Genomic DNA, 18160 nt, shown 5'->3' on the forward strand with positions numbered 1-18160 from the left:
TAGAAGACACTTTTTTTAAATCCAAAGTGACAGCAGCGAACACATTTTGGTACATGACCCCAGTGGGAGTCGAACCTACAACTCTGGCGTTGCTAGTGCCATGCTCTTATGATCTGAACCATGTACAGGACCACTACAATACATAAAGTGTATTACAATACTTTTAAATACAATAAACAATTACAATACAGTTGGGAGATGTAAAATTGCTATCCCCATGAGCGTACCACCCTGCTTCAGTCTATGGATGAGGCATGCACTGATTTCAATCCAGTCTTACTGTATGTCAGGCTTGGATTCGCCATGCCAAAAGGTTTTTCACCAGGTACATGAAAAATTGATATTTACTGCAATCTATGGCCAAATGCTCAAGACTTGCTTGATGCAAACTAGTGCCTGCTAAACATTGTCTCTTCAATTTCTTTTATTGACTACACTGTGAAAGATGTCTTCAATGATCACACCTTTGATCACACATGGGATTTTTAGAAGGTAGTGCAATTGTATTGCCTAATGTGAAAAGAATGTGATGTACTGTAATTTACAGAACTGTAGCAAACTACATTCAAAGGGCAAATTTCAAACATGTATCTTAAATGTTTTCCTATTGGATTAACTGGTTGTTAAAATAACTAAATTGAAAAGAATTAAATATGTTGTGTTTTGGTGATTAAACCAATGTATCATATTTCAGAGTAAACTTATATTTTGGATCAATGGTTGTGTGATGAAATATGTCTAAAAACAAAATAAATACACAATGAAAGGTTTTGAATACCAGTACCAGATCAATAAAATACACTTTAGTAAAGCAGTGTAAAACGTACTGTGAAGTCAAATCATAATAGTCATTATCATCATCTTAGTACATTTGAGTTTACAGTGCATTTGGAAAGCATTTAGACCCCTTCCCTTTTACACATTTTGTTACATTACAGCCTTATTCTAAAATTGATAAAATATTTTTGTTCCCCTCATCAGTCTACACACAATACCCCATAAGGACAACGTGAAAACAGGTTTTGAGAATTTTTTGCAAATCTATTAAAAATGTAAAACAGACCCTTTGCTGTAAGACTCGAAATTGAGCTCAGGTGTATTCTGTTTCCATGGATTATCCTTGAGATGTTCCTACAACTTGATTGGAGTCCACCTGTGGTAAATTCAATTGATTGGACATGATTTGGAAAGGCACACATCTGTCTATATAAATCAAATCAAAGTTTATTTGTCACGTGCGCCGAATACAGTGAAATGCTTACTTACAGGCTCTAACCAACAGTGCAAAAAAAGGTATTAGGTGAACAATGGGTAAGTAAAGAAATAAATACAACAGTAAAAAGACAGTGAAAAACAGTAGCGAGGCTATATACAGTAGCGAGGCTATATACAGTAGCGAGGCTACATAGAGACACCGGTGAGTCAGACTGATTGAGGTATTATGTACATGTAGATATGGTTAAAGTGACTCTGCCTATAAGATGAACAGAGAGTAGCAGTAGCGTAAAGAGGGGTTGGCGGGTGGTGGGTGGCGCGACACAATGCAAATAGCCCGGTTAGCCAATGTGTGGGAGCACTGGTTGGTGGGGCCAATTGAGGTAGAATGTACATGAATGTATAGTTAAAGTGACTGTGCATATATGATAAACAAAGAGTAGCAGAAGCGTAGAAGAGGGGAGGGGTTGGGGGGGGGGGGGGTTGATTACCTGTTCATGAGTCTTATGGCTTGGGGGTAAAAAACAGTTGAGAAGCCTTTTTGTCCTAGACTTGGCACTTCTATACCGCTTGCCATGCGATAGTAGAGAGAACAGTCTATGGCTGGGGTCTTTGACAATTTTTATGGCCTTCCTCTGACACCGCCTGGTGTAGAGGTCCTGGATGGCAGACAGCTTAGCCCCAGTGATGTACTGGGCCGTACGCACTACCCTCTGTAGTGCCTTGTTGTCGGAGGCCGAGCAATTGCCGTACCAGGCCGTGATGCAACCAGTCACAATGTTCTTGATGTTGCAGCTGTAGAACCTTTTGAGGATCTCAGGACCCATGCCAAATCTTTTTAGTCTCCTGAGGGGGAATAGGTTTGTTGTGCCATCTTCACAACTGTCTTGGTGTGTTTGGACCATTCTAGTTTGTTGGTGATGTGGACACCAAGGAACTTGAAGCTCTCAACCTGCTCCACTACAGCCCCGTCAATGAGAATGGGGGCGTACTCAGTCCTCCGTTTTCTGTAGTCCACAATCATCTCCTTAGTCTTGGTTACGTTGAGGGATCAGTTGTTATTCTGGCATCATCCGGCCAGGCCTCTGATATCCTCCCTATAGGCTGTCTCGTCGTTGTCGGTGATCAGGCCTACCACTGCAAACGTAATGATGGTGTTGGAGTCGTGCCTGGCCATGCAGTCGTGGGTGAACAGGGAGTACAGGAGGGGACTGAGCACGCACCCTGGGGGGCTCCAGTGTTGCGGATCAGCGTGGCAGATGTGTTGCTACCTACCCTCACCACCTGGGGGCGGCCCATCAGGAAGTACAGGATCCAGTTGCAGAGGGAGGTGTTTAGTCCCAGGATCCTTAGCTTAGTGATGAACTTTGAGGGTACAATGGTGTTGAACGCTGAGCTGTAGTCAATGAATAGCATTCTCACATAAGTGTTAATTTTGTCCATGTAGGAAAGGGCAGTGTGGAGTGCAATAGCGATTACATCATCTGTGGATCTGTTTGGGCGGTATGCAAATTGGAGTGGGTCTAGGGTTTCTGGGATAATGGTGTTGATGTGAGCATTTACCAGCCTTTCAAAGCACTTAATGGCTACAGACGTGAGGTCCCACAGTTGACAGTCGGATATAAGGTCCCACAGTTGACAGTGCATGTCAGAGCAAAAACTAAGCCATGATGTTGAAGGAATTGTCCGTAGAGGTGCCAAGACAGGATTGTGTTGAGGCACAGATCTGGGGAAGGGTACCAAAAAATGTCTGCAACATCTAAGGTCCCCAAGAACACAGTGACCTCCATCATTCTTCAATGGAAGAAGTTTAGACCCACTGAGCATCTTTCTAGAACTGGCCTCCTGGCCAAATTGAGCTAACTGGGGAGAAGGGCACTATTCAGGGAGGTGACCAAGAAATTAATAATCACTCTGACAGAGTTCCCGACTTTCTCTGTGGAGAATGGAGAACCTTCCAGAAGGCCAACCATCTCTGCAACACTCCACCAATCAGGCTTTTATGGTATAGTGACCAGACGGAATCCACTCCTCAGTTAAAGGAACATGACCACCCACTTGGCGTTTGACACAAGGCACCTAAAGGACTCTCAGACCTTGAGAAACAAGATTATCTGGTCTGATGAACCCAAGATTGAACTCTTTGGCCTGAATGCCAAGTGTCACGTCTGGAGGAAACCTGGCACCATCCCTACGGTGAAGCATGGTGGTGGCAGCAGCATGCTGTGGGGCTGTTTTTCAGAGGCAGGGACTGGGTGACTAGTCAGGATCGAGGGAAAGATGAACGGAGTACAGAGATCCTTGATGAAACCTTGCTCCAGAGTGCTAAGGACCTCCGACTGGGGTGAAGGTGGTTGGGAGGATCTGTAAAGAACAATGGGAGAATCTCACAAAATATAGGTGTGCCAAGCTTGTAGCATCATACTCAAGAAGACTCAAGGTTGTAATTGCTGCCAAAGGTGCTTCAACAAAGTACTGAGTAAAGGATCTGAATACTTATCTAAGTGTGATATTTAAGAATATTTTTATATGAATTAGCAAAAAACTGTTTTTGCTTTGTCATTATCGGGTATTGTGTGTAGATTGAGGAAAATTAGCAATTTTAATGTAACAAAATTTGGAAAAAGTCAATGGGTTTGAATACTTTTAAAACGCACTTAATATTATACTTTTTGTTTCTACTTTACAGACATACATTTTCATTATGTAGTTCTCAAAACTAGTAGACAAACCAGTTTACATGTAAAATCTATAGATTTACCAAACATTTAAGTGATTATCAATTAAGAGCAGTCAGATTAAGTAATAGTAAATTGTATTTTAACAAATGAGAAGAGAATCATATTAAAAGTATTGTGAGCATTGTATTGTGAAAGCAATTACTTGATATGAACATGTATTGCATGAGTATGTTGTACTTAGTCAATTTAAAATGTGCTTAGAGTTGAAACAACTGCCTTTTTAGTCTGTTTTGTACTGAGAGTTGTGAGAATGTACCACATAACTGTGAAAATTACACTAATGCGTTAAAACAACTGTAAAAGGTTTTGAATGTCTGTTCTACATTTTGTGTTAGACTGAATTTAAAATGGATTAAATTGAGATTTGTTGGTCACTGGTCACAATACCCCATAATGTCAAAGTGGAATCATTTTTGTAGAAATTCTTACAAATTAATTTTAAATAAAAAGCTGAAATGTCTTTTGACAAGTATTCAACCCCTTTCAACCCCTTTGTTATGGCAAGTCTAAAAATTTTCAGGAGTAAAAATGTGCTTAACAAGTCACAATTGTCATGTATACTCCTTCCCTGGCGCTCTAGGTCACCAGGCTGCTCATTAATACGCACACCTGTCACCATCGCCTCATCAGACTCACCTGGAGTTCATCACCTTCTTGATTACCTTCCCTATATCTGTCACTCTCTTTGGTTCCTTCCCCATGCGTTTCTGTTCCGTTGTTTCATGTCTGTACTTTGCTCGTGTTTCTTGACTCTTTGCAAACTGGAATCCATACATCCTGAGGCTGCATTCATTGTAGCTGGGGATTTTAACAAGGCTAATCTGAAAACAAGACTCCCTAAATTGTATCAGCATATCGATTGCGCAACCAGGGCTGGCAAAACCTTGGATCATTGCTATTCTAACTTCCGCGACGCAAATAAGGCCCTGCCCCGCCCTCCTTTCGGAAAAGCTGACCACGACTCCATTTTGTTGATCCCTGCCTACAGACAGAAACTAAAACAAGAAACTCCCACGCTGAGGTCTGTCCAACGCTGGTCCGACCAATCTGATTCCACACTCCAAGACTGCTTCCATCACATGGACTGGGATATGTTTCGTATTGCGTCAGACAACAACATTGACGAATACGCTGATTCGGTGTGCGAGTTCATTAGAATGTGCGTTGAAGATGTCGTTCCCATAGCAACGATTAAAACATTCCCAAACCAGAAACCGTGGATTGATGGCAGTATTCGTGTGAAACTGAAAGAGCGAACCACTGCTTTTAATCAGGGCAAGGTGACCGGAAACATGACCGAATACAAACAGTGTAGCTATTCCCTCCGCAAGGCAATCAAACAAGCTAAGCGTCAGTATAGAGACAAAGTAGAATCTCAATTCAACGGCTCAGACACAAGAGGTATGTGGCAGGGTCTACAGTCAATCACGGATTACAAAAAGAAAACCAGCACCCGTCACGGACCAGGATGTCTTACTCCCAGGCAGACTAAATAACTTTTTTGCCCGCTTTGAGGACAATACAGTGCCACTGACACGGCCTGCAACCAAAACATGCAGACTCTCCTTCACTGCAGCCAAGGTGAGTAAAACATTTAAACGTGTTAACCCTCGCAAGGCTGCAGGCCGAGACGGCATCCCCAGCCGCGCCCTCAGAGAATGCGCAGACCAGCTGGCTGGTGTGTTTACGGACATATTCAATCAATCCTTATCCCAGTCTGCTGTTTCCACATGCTTCAAGAGGGCCACCATTATTCCTGTTCCCAAGAAAGCTAAGGTAACTGAGCTGAACGACTACCGCCCCATAGCACTCACTTCCGTCATCATGAAGTGCTTTGAGAGACTAGTCAAGGACCATATCACCTCCATCCTACCTGACACCCTAGACCCACTCCAATTTGCTTACTGCCCAAATAGGTCCACAGACAATGCAATCTCAACCACACTACACACTGCCCTAACCCATCTGGACAAGAGGAATACCTATGTGAGAATGCTGTTCATAGATACAGCTCGGCATTTAACACCATAGTACCCTCCAAGCTTGTCATCAAGCTCGAGACCCTGGGTCTCGACCCCGCCCTGTGCAACTGGGTACTGGACTTCCTGACGGGCCGCCCCCCAGGTGGTGAGGGTAGGCAACAACATCTCCACCCCGCTGATCCTCAACACTGGGGCCCCACTAGCGTGCGTTCTGAGCCCTCTCCTGTACTCCCTGTTCACCCACGACTGTGGCCACGCATGCCTCCAACTCAATCATCAAGTTTACGGACGACATAACAGTGGTAGGGTTGATTACCAACAACGACGAGACGGCCTACAGGGAGGAGGTGAGGGCCCTCGGAGTGTGGTGTCAGGAAAATAACCTCACACTCAACATCAACAAAACTAAGGAGATGATTGTGGACTTCAGGAAACAGCAGATGGAACACCCCCCTATCTACATCGATGGAACAGTAGTGGAGAGGGTAGTAAGTTTTAAGCTCCTCGGCATACACATCACAGTCAAACTGAATTGGTCCACCCACACAGACAGAATCGTGAAGAAGGCGCAGCAGCGCCTCTTCAACCTCAGGAGGCTGAAGAAATTCGGCTTGTCACCAAAAGCACACACAAACTTCTACAGATGCACAATCGAGAGCATCCTGGCGGGCTGTATCACCGCCTGGTACGGCAACTGCTCTGCCCACAACCGTAAGGCTCTCCAGAGGGTAGTGAGGTCTGCACAACGCATCACCGGGGGCAAACTACCTGCCCTCCAGGACACCTACACCACCCGATGTTACAGGAAGGCCATAAAGATCATCAAGGACAACAACCACCCGAGCCACTGCCTGTTCACCCCGCTATCATCCAGAAGGCGATGTTAGTACAGGTGCATCAAAGCTGGGACCGAGAGACTGAAAAACAGCTTCTATCTCAAGGCCATCAGACTGTTAAACAGCCACCACTAACATTGAGTGGCTGCTGCCAACACACTGACTCAACTCCAGCCACTTTAATAATGGGAATTGATGGGAAATGATGTAAAATATATCACTAGCCACTTTAAACAATGCTACCTAATATAATGTTTACATACCCTACATTATTAATCTCATATGTATATGTATATACTGTACTCTATATCATCTACTGCATCTTTATGTAATACATGTATCACTAGCCACTTTAACTATGCCACTTTGTTTACATACTCATCTCATATGTACAGTGCCTTGCGAAAGTATTCGGCCCCCTTGAACTTTGCGACCCCCTTGAACTTTGCGGCCCCCTTGAACTTTTGCAACATTTCAGGCTTCAAACATAAAGATATAAAACTGTATTTTTTGTGAAGAATCAACAACAAGTGGACACAATCATGAAGTGGAACGACATTTATTGGATATTTCAAACTTTTTTAACAAATCAAAAACTGAAAAATTGGGCGTGCAAAATTATTCAGCCCCTTTACTTTCAGTGCAGCAAACTCTCTCCAGAAGTTCAGTGAGGATCTCTGAATGATCCAATGTTGACCTAAATGACTAATCAACAGTCAACAGTCAACACAATAGAAAAGTATATGGCCAGTGTGTGCAAATGTAGAAGAATAGGGAGGCAAGGCAATAAATAAGCCATGGAGGCAAAATAATTACAATTTAGCATTAACACTGGAGTGATAGATGTGCATATGATGATGTGCAAGTAAAGATACTCGAGTGCAAAAGAGCAAGAAGAAAGAAAAACAACATGGGGATGAGGTAGTTTGGTGTGCTATTTACAGATTGGCTGTGTACAGGTACAGGGATCGGTAAGCTGCTCTGACAGCTGATGCTTAAAGTTAGAGAGGGAGATATAAGTCTCCAGCTTTTGTGATTTTTGCAATTCGTTCCAGTCATTGGCAGCAAAGAACTGGAATGAAAGGCGGTCAAAGGAAGTGTTGGCTTTGGGGATGACCAGTGAAATACACCTGCTGGAGCGTGTGCTATGGGTGGGTGCTGCTATGGTGACCAGTGAGCTGATATAAGGTGAGGTTTTACGTAGCAAAGACTTATAGAATGACCTGGAGCTAGTGGGTTTGGCGACGAATACGTAGCGAGGGCCAGCCAACGAGAGCATATAGGTTGCAGTGGTGGGTAGTATATGGGATTTTCGTGACAAAACGGATGGCACTGTAATAGACTACATCCAGTTTGTTGAGTAGAGTGTTGGATGTTATTTTATAAATGACATCGCCAAAGTCGAGGATCGGTAGGATAGTCAGTTTTACGAGGGTATGTTTGGCAGCATGAGTGAAGGAGGCTTTGCTATGAAATAGGAAGCTGATTCAAGATTTAATTTTGGATTGGAGATACTTAATTTGAGTCTGGAAAGAGAGTTTACAGTCTTGCCAGACACCTAGGTATTTGTAGTTGTCCACATATTCTAAGTCAGAACCGTCCAGAGTAGTGATGTTAATTAGTTTGACTAGATTTAAGAGCAGTTGGAGGCCACGGAAGGAGTGTTGTATGGCATTGAAGATGTATACAGAATGGTGTCGTATGCATAGAGGTGGATCAGAGAAACACCAGCAGCAAGAGTCATCATTGATATATACAGAGAAAAGAGTCAGCCCGAGAATTGAACCCAGTGGCACCCCATAGAGACTGCCAGAGATCCGGACAACAGGCCCTCTGATTTGTACCACTGAACTCTATTTGAGAAGTTGGTGAACCTGGCGAGGCAGTCATTTGAGAGACCAAGGCTATTGAGTCTGCCGATAAGAATGCGGTGATTGACAGAGTCGAAAGCCTTGGCCAGGTCGATGAAGATGGCTGCACAGTAGTGTCTTTTATCGATGGCAGTTATGATATCATTTAGGACCATGAGCGTGGCTGAGGTGCACCCGTGACCAGCTCGAAAACCAGATTGCATAGTGGAGAAGGTACAGTGGGATTCAAAATGGTCAGTGATCTGTTTGTTAACTTGGCTTTTGAAGATTTTAGAAAGGCAGGGCAGGATGGATTTAGGTCTATAACAGTTTGGGTCTAGAGTGTCACCCCCCTGAAGAGGAGGATGACCGCGGCAGCTTTCCAATCTTTGGGGATCTCAGACGATACGAAATAATCTATTATCGTGGATTTATCGGTGGTGACAGTGTTTCCTAGCCTCAGTGCAGTGGGCAGTTGGGAGGAGGAGCTCTTATTCTCCATTGACTTTACAGTGTCTCAAAACTTTTTGGAATTAGTGCTACAGGATGCAAATTTCTGTTTGAAAAAGCTAGCCTTAGCTTTCCTAACTGACTGTGTATATTGGCTCCTGACTTCCCTGAAAAGTTGCATATTGCAGGGGCTATTCGATGCTAATGCAGAACTCTACAGGCAGGATGTTTTTGTGCTGGTCAAGAGCAGTTAAGTCTGGAGTGAACCAAGGGCTATATCTGTTCTTAGTTCTACATTTTTTGAATGGGGCATGCTTATTTAAGATGGTGAGGAAATTACTTTTAAAGAGCAATCAGGCATCCTCTACCGACAGGATGAGGTCAATATCCTTCCAGGATACCCGGGCCAGGTTGATTAGAAAGGCCTGCTCACAGAAGTGTTTTAGGGAGGGTTTGACAGTGATGATGAGTGGTTGTTTGACCGCAGACCCATTACGGTCGCAGGCAATGAGGCAATGATTGCTGAGATCCTGGTTGAAGACAGCAGAGGTGTATTTAGAGGGAAGGTTGGTCAGGATGATATCTAAGAGGATGCCCATGGTTATGGATTTAGGGATTACCTGGTAGAAAATTTGTGTGAGAATGAGGGCACCTAGCTTAGATTGTAGGACAGCCGGGGTGTTAAGCATATCCCAGATGAGGTCACCTAACAGAACAAACTGTGAAGATAGACGGGGGGCAATCAATTCAGATATGGTGTCCAGTGCACAGCTGGGGGCTGAGGAGGGTTTATAACAAGTGGCAACGGTGAGAGACTTGAGGATCTGAGGTCCCATGCCAAATCCTGAGGGGGAATAGGCTTTGTCGTGCCCTCTTCATGACTGTCTTGGTGTGTTTGGACCATGATAGTTTGTTGGTGATGTGGACACCAAGGAGCTTGAAGCTCTCAACCTGCTCCACTACAGCCCCGTCGATGAGAATGGGGCGTGCTCAGTCCTCCTTTTCCTGTAGTCGACAATCACTTAGTTGGGCAGGATATCAAACCTGATAACATGGTTTTTAACCCATTAGATATTAATGAAGCAAATTATAAATATAATGATTGTGTTTGATCCAGATTCAAATTTCTTGACATTTACCATTAGTAAGTAATTTATTGTTAAGCAATTTATCAACCTGTATAGCAGTTTATCTAATTCCAAGACGAGCTCATTTTCTACCGTTCGTTTGAACGTTCAGTCTTCCTAAAAATCATGACCACCTTGTTCATTATCTGTCTTCTCTCAGTCATGAACTTTTCATTGTTGCCCTTCCAGAAACATGGTTGACAACCATGCTTTATGACATGTCTCCTTATAATGCTGTTCACCACTGTAGAACATCAAGAGTGAGAGGAGTGTCCATTTTTGTTCATCACCTGATTCTGACATTGGTAGTTTCATTGATATCCTTGCATCAACCTTGGATTTGATTAATAATGAAGATACAATTTGTTTTCTATTGGATGATTTCAACATACATTTATATAAAGTGAGAATCATATGCCACCTTTATTGATAATATTTTTTGAATAATGTGTCTAATACAGCTATACTTTATACTGACATTTCGGACCACTTTCCAACTTCTCTTTGGCAGCTGGAAATGAACAGATGGGAATGATTAATTGCACATGGAAAACAAACCAGGGTGGTCTATGCTGATAGGTGGGATGGGCTGAGAGTGGTTGAGGGGTGGGATTAAAGAGTTTATGTTTGGTAATGTATTATTGTTATGGGACTGATTTATATAAAAGTACTATGTATGTAGAATGTGTATGTAAAATGTATATATAAAGTGTATGTATATGAAGCAGAAAAGCTGTAAAAAAAAAATATATTTTTTTTTAAAGATGCTGATTTAACAGCATGATCAGTTTTGTCATACAACAAAATGCCACAGATGTTTCAAGTTTTGAGGGATTGTGCAATTGGCATGCTGACTGCAGGAATGTCCACCAGAGCTGTTGCCAGATAATTGAATGCTCATTTCTCTACCATAAGCCGCCTCCAACGTCATTTTAGAGAATTTGTCAGTACGTCCAACCGGCCTCACAACCGCAGACCACATGTAACCATGCCAGCCCCGGACATCCACATCCAGCTTCTTCACTTGCGGGATGGTCTGAGACCAACCACCCTGGTCAGCTGATGAAACTATGGGTTTGCACAACCGAAGAATTGCTGCACAAACTGTCAGAAACGGTTTCAAGGAAGCTCCTCTGCGTGCTCGTCATCCTCACCAGGGTCTTAACCTGACTGCAGTTCAGCTTTGTAACTGACTTCAGAAGGCAAATGCTCAACTTCGATGGCCATAGACACACTGGAGAAGTGTGCTCTTCACGGATTAATCCTGGTTTCAACTGTACTGGGCAGATGGCAGACAGCGTGTATGGCATCGTGTGGGCGAGCGGTTTTCTGATGTCAACATTGTGAACAGAGAGCCCCATGGTGCGGTGGGGTTATGGAATGGGCTACAGACAGCGAACACAATTGCATTTTATTGATGGCAATTTGAATGCACAGAGATACCACGATGAGATCCTGAGGCCCATTGTCGTGCCATTCATCGTGCCATTCGTGCCACCATGACGTCATGTTTCAGAATGATAATGGCCCCATGTTGCAAGGATCCGTACACAATTCCTGGAAGATGAAATGTCCCAGTTCTTTCATTGGCTGCATATTCACCAGACCTGTCACCCATTGAGCATGTTTGGGATGCTCTGGATCGACGTGTAGGACAGCATGTTCCAGTTCCCGCCAATATCCAGCAACTTCGCACAGCCATTGCAGAGGTGTGGGACAACATTCCACAGGGCACAATAAACACCCTGATCAACTCTATGCAAAGGAGATGTTGCACTGCATGAGGAAAATGGTGGTCACACAGATACTGACTGGTATTTGTGACAGGTATCTGTGACCAACAGATACATATCTGTATTGCCAGTCATGTGAAATCCATAGATTAGCCTAAAGAATTGATTTTAATTCACTGATTTCCTTATATGAACTGTAGCTCAGTAAAATCTTAAAAATTGTTGGATGTTGCGTTTGTATTTTTGTTCTGTGTATATTTATGTCTGTGTTAGCAAGCCATCTAGAGGCCTTGTTTCAAACTACAGGAAAAAGTGAGAATATAAATGGCATTTTCTTGGTTCCTCTCTTCGCTACCTTCTCAAAAGTTCAGAGGTTCCTCCCCTGTGACCTTCTAATCCAATTCTGCCCCCTGACCTTTTCATCCAGTGGGTTTTGAGTAGGCGACAAGGAGAGAATAATTGAGGAATCAAGGAAATGCAATTGAGATTCTCCCAAATACTACTAGATTGTACATTTCACCACATTTGCACACAACAAACAGTATTCAACAACATTGGGCCTACATTTAGCTTGATATTAATGATAACTACTTTAATTTTGGATCTGGTTACAGTTTGCACTCACATCACGTGATCACTTAAATACATCACTACACTTCACTTATATTATCATACGGGCATTTTCAGATAAAGTGCATAATTTACTCACAAATAGTAGTAAATCAATTACAATTTGATTTGTAATCTATCTACTGAGCTTCTGATCTGCTATTTAATCCAACCATGAGGGTCTAACTTTCTTCTCACAAACCTTTTCACTACTAGCCAATGTCTGTCGGTAACCGAATAGTATCACTTGATGACATCCTGTATTGAACTTAAGCTCTCTTATTCCTGAGAGGAGCTTACACATCATTAGGTGAGTCACAACAAGAGTCACAACAACGCTTTGTTTTGCCTGGGGATTTGATCTGGTTTGTTCTCAATTGTGCAAAGAAACATAAGACTGGACTAGACACATTTCAGACCATTCTGAGAAAATAAGTCAACCTTGTAGGGTGCACCCATTGTGTAATGACAGCAGTCTTTCCACTAGATGGCCCTTACACCAAGTAAAAACATTTATTGTTAATTGAACTCTGACACTTGATGCAATCCTCCCTATCCTCCCTAAAATACATTCATAAACATGTTCAACTTCATACTTAAATATTCAATTAAAAAGATTAAAGATTTGTTTTTGAATGTGTGCAGACTAGCTTATTCAGATTCTAACCTTGCTAGCATATTCCAACAGGAAATAGAAACAGATGCCAGTTGATACAGTATTAGCCTTTGTATTGTACATAGTTTATGAGAAAATAATCTAGAACTTTATAAATGAGCAGATCCACCTGTGTATTAATGTCAACTTCCTGAAGTAGAACGTTGTTGTTTACATTGCATAGATAAAGTATGACGTAAAGTGATACTAAAAATAGCTATCGTTTGGAAAATATATCACAACATGGCAAAGCACAATATGTTCCACCCAATTCAGGAAGTGGTTTGCTCAGCAGACTGTCACATGCTATCATCAGTGACGGTTTCATAGTGAAATCATTCCACAGCCTCTTCTCTAATATTCTCACTGTGGACTTCAGTGGAACTCTGCCCTCCCTTGCACAGTGGACCTCAATGAATGCTTGAATGTGATGTTCATTATTAAATACAATAAAATGTACAAAAAAAACAGTTTGTAAGAGAGAACATGTAATGTATTATTTAGTGTCAAGACATATTGCTCATCACTTTGATTGATTTGACTCCCAAGGCATCTTTGGATGAAAGTTTCTCTTTTTCCTTACAAATTAGCCTTTGGGGCCTTGGTCACAACAATACAAGCCATCTTTTGTTTATTTTGGCAGCACCAACCCTGGAATCCATACACAGATACACATGGTAATACTCTATGTCACTGGAGTGCAGAGCCCCTGTCATGGCTGCAGGGCAAAGTGGAGCTCTATGCTGGAGTTGGTACCATTCCTCTCTTGATTTATTGGGCAAAGAGGATGATAAACCAAGAGAGAGGTCAACTTATTAATCGCAAGGAAACAGGAGAAAACATGGTCAATGGCCAAACAGAGTGGCTGGAGGGGTGGGCGTGGGAGAGAGCATGCAGGTGCTGTGTGGTGTGGCAGCCATCATTCATCCCTGGGTCAGTTAACTCTTTATTGTAATGCTCATTTGAACATCTCCCCCCTATTTTCTCTTTCAAATCTTGAGCTCCTCTCATTGGCTTTTACCAAAAAGTATGCAAATCTCTGATATATCCTTTCAGTTCAAGACAAAGAAATGGAAAAATAAGTTTAAAACATTACAAAACCATAACCAGGCACTGCGTGTCCCCAGGCGTTCTCATTTGTTGACTTCTGTAACTGTAAAAGCCTTGGTTTCATGCATGTTAACATCAGAAGCCTCCTCCCTAAGTTTGTTTTACTCACTGCTTTAGAACACTCCGCCAACCCTGATGTCCTTGCCATGTCTGAATCCTGGCTTAGGAAGGCCACCAAAAATTTGGAGATTTCCATCCCCAACTACAACATTTTCCATCAAGATAGAACTGCCAAAGGGGGAGGAGTCGCAATCTACTGCCGAGATAGCCTGCAAAGTTCTGTCATACTTTCCAGGTCCATTTCCAAGCAGTTCGAGCTTCTAATTTTAAAAATGAATCTCTCCAGAAATAAGTCTCTCACTGTTGCCAGCTGTTACAGATCCCCCTCAGCTCCCACCTGTGCCCTGGACACCATATGTGAATTGATTGCCCCCCATCTACATTTACATTTATCTTCAGAGTTCATTCTGTTAGGTGACCTAAACTGGGATATGCTTAACACCCCAGGCAGTTCTACAATCTAAGATAGATGCCCTCAATCTCTCCCAAATTATCAAGGAACCCACCAGGTACAACTCTAAATCCGTAACCATGGGCATCCTCATAGATATTTTCCTGACCAACTTGCCCTCCAAATACACCTCTGCTGTTTTCAATCAGGATCTCAGCGATCACTGCCGCATTACCTGCATCCACTATGGGTCCGTGGTCAAACAACCACCCCTCATCACTGTCAAAGGCTCCCTAAAACACTTCTGCAAGCAGTCCTTTCTAATCGACCTGGCCTGGATATCCTGGATGCCTGGTCGTTCGTTAAAAGTAATTTCCTCACCATCTTAAATAAGCATGCCCCATTAAAAAAATGTAGAACTAAGAACAGATATAGCCCTTGGTTAACTCCAGACCTGACTGCCCTTGACCAGCACAAAAACATCCTGTGGCAGACTGCACTAGCATCGAATAGTCCCCGCGATATGCAACTTTTCAGGGAAGTCAGGAACCAATACACGCAGTCAGTTAGGAAAGCTAAGGCTCGCTTTTTCAAACAGAAATTTGCGTCTTGTAGCTCTAACTCCAAAAAGCTTTGGGACACTGCAAAGTCCATGGAGAATAAAAGCAAATCCTCCCAGCTGCCCACTGAACTGAGGCTAGGAAACACTGTCACCACCAATAAATCCACAATAATCGAAAATTTCAATAAGCATTTCTCTACGGCTGGACATGCTTTCCTCCTGGCTACCCCAACCCCGGCCAACAGCTCCACACCCCCCGCAGCGACTTGCCCAAGCCTCCCCAGCTTCTCCTTCCCCCAAATCCAGATAGCAGATGTTCTGAAAGAGCTGCAAAACCTGGACCTGTACAAATCAGCTTGGCTAGACAATCTGGACCCTTTCTTTCTAAAATTATCCGCCGCCATTGTTGCAACCCCTATTACCAGTCTGTTCAACCTCTCTTTCGTATTGTCCGAGATCCCTAAAGATTGGAAAGTTGCTGCGTTCATCCCCCGCTTCAAAGGGGGTGTCACTCTAGACCCAAACTTTTATAGACCTATATCCATCCTGCCCTGCCTTTCTACAGTCTTTGAAAGCCAAATTAACAAACAGACCACTGACCATTTTCCGAGCTGGTCACTGGTGTGCCATCGATAAAAGACAGTTCTGTGCAGCCATCTTCATCAACCTGGCCAAGGCTTTCGACTGTCAATCACAGTATTCTTATCGGCAGACTCAACAGCCTTGGTTTCTCAAATGACTGCCTCACCTGCTTCACTAACTACTTCTCAGATAGAGTTCAGTGTGTCAAATCGGAGGGCCTGTTGTCCGGACCTCTGGCAGTCTCTATGGGAATACCACAGGGTTCAATTCTCAGGCCAACTCTTTTCTCTGTATATATCAACGATTTCGCTCTTGCTGCGGGTGATTCCCTGATCCACCTCTATGCAGACGACACCATTTTGTATACATCTAGCCCTTCTTTGGACACTGTGTTAACAAACCTCCAAACGAGCATCAATGCCACACAACACTCCTTCCATGGCCTACAACTGCTCTTAAACGCTAGTAAAAATAAAGGGATGCTTTTCAACCGTTCGCTGCCTGCACCCACCCGCCCGGCTAGCATCACTACTCTGGACGGTTCCGATATGTGGACAACTACAAATACCTAGGTTTCTGGCTAGACTGTAAACTCTTCTTCCAGAATCATATGAAACATCTCCAATCCAAAATCAGCTTCCTATTTCGCAACAAAGCCTCTTTCACTCACGCTGTCAAACATACCCTTTGACTATCCTACCGATCCTCGACTTCGGCGATGTCATTTATAAAATAGCCTCCAACACTCTACTCAGTAAACTGGATGCAGTCTAACACAGTGCCATCCATTTTGTCACCAAAGCCCCATATACCACCCACCACTGCGACCTGTATGCTCTCGTCGGCTAGCCCTCGCTCCATACTCGTCGCCAGACGCACTGGCTCCAAGTCATCTATAAGTCTATGCTAGGTAAAGCTCCGCCTTATCTCAGCTCACTGGTCACCATAGCAACACCCTCCCGTAGCACGCACTCCAGCAGGTATATCACACTGGTCATCCCCAACGCCAACTCCTGCTTTGGCCGCCTTTCCTTCCAGTTCTCTGCTGCCCATGACTGGAACGAATTGCAAATATTGCCGAAGTTGGAGACTTATATGTCCCTCACTAACTTTACGCATCAGCTATCTGAGCAGCTTACCGATCGCTGCAGCCGTACACAGCCCATCTGTAAATAGCCCATCCAATCTACCTACCTTGTTTTTATTTACTTTTTTGCTCTTATGCACACCAGTATTTCTACTTACATATCATCATCTGCACATCTATCACTCCAGTGTTAATTTGCTAAATTGTAATTACTTCGTTACTATGGCCTATTTATTGCCTTACCTCCTCACGCCATTTGCACACACTGTATATATACATTTTCTATTGTGTTATTGACTGTACATTTGTTTATTCCATTTGTAACTCTGTGTTGTTGTTTGTGTCGCACTGCTTTGCTTTATCTTGGCTAGGTCGCAGTTGTAAATGAGAACTTGTTCTCAACTGGCCTACGTGGTTAAATAAAGGTGAAATCAATAAATAATATCCGATGTGAAACATTAAACTATGAGTGACTGAACTCTTGGTAGTGACCCAGCTAAAAAAATGTTTTCCCTTAAGAGTCGCATTAGGTAATTACTTAACATTTTCATAGGATTGTTCCAGTAATGTGCAAGGACTGTTTCCAAGAGACCATTCCCTTATTGTCAAACAGAACATACCCAGAACTTGGTAACCATGTGTCCAGTTTTCTGAGGGTTAGGAGAATATTCCATCAATATCACGTTTCAAACATACAACGAACATGGTTGTCATGATCTCAGAATATAAGATATTAATGTTCCAGACACGTTTCATGTGAAAGTTGCAAGAACAAACCCTGCAGGTTTTTGTCTAGTTCCCAGCTTGTTCTGGGACATCCCTAAAGATGTTTTTAGGACGTTGCTCGATGGTTCTCCAAAAAAAGAAAACGTTTCTTTACACACCACGTCTTGTTACTGTTGCTGAGCCCATTAAGGCCCTGATTGGTGAACCACTGATCCATTCATAGCTCTTTGTATGTTGGCAAGGTCAGGGACATCCACACAACCTTTTAACAAACTTTAAATCAGGGTCACACATAGGGTTTGTTGGTAGTCAAACAAATCTACTTTGAAACAAAAGTATGAAATAACACATATGGAATCATGTAGTAAAATGCTGATTTGTTTTCCTGAGAGGAAACTCTCCTACTATTTCCTGAGTACTTTATTATTTTGCAATTTGGATTTC

This window comes from Oncorhynchus masou, chromosome 10 (assembly GCF_036934945.1).
Source record: "Oncorhynchus masou masou isolate Uvic2021 chromosome 10, UVic_Omas_1.1, whole genome shotgun sequence".
Classification (NCBI taxonomy): Eukaryota; Metazoa; Chordata; class Actinopteri; order Salmoniformes; family Salmonidae; genus Oncorhynchus; species Oncorhynchus masou.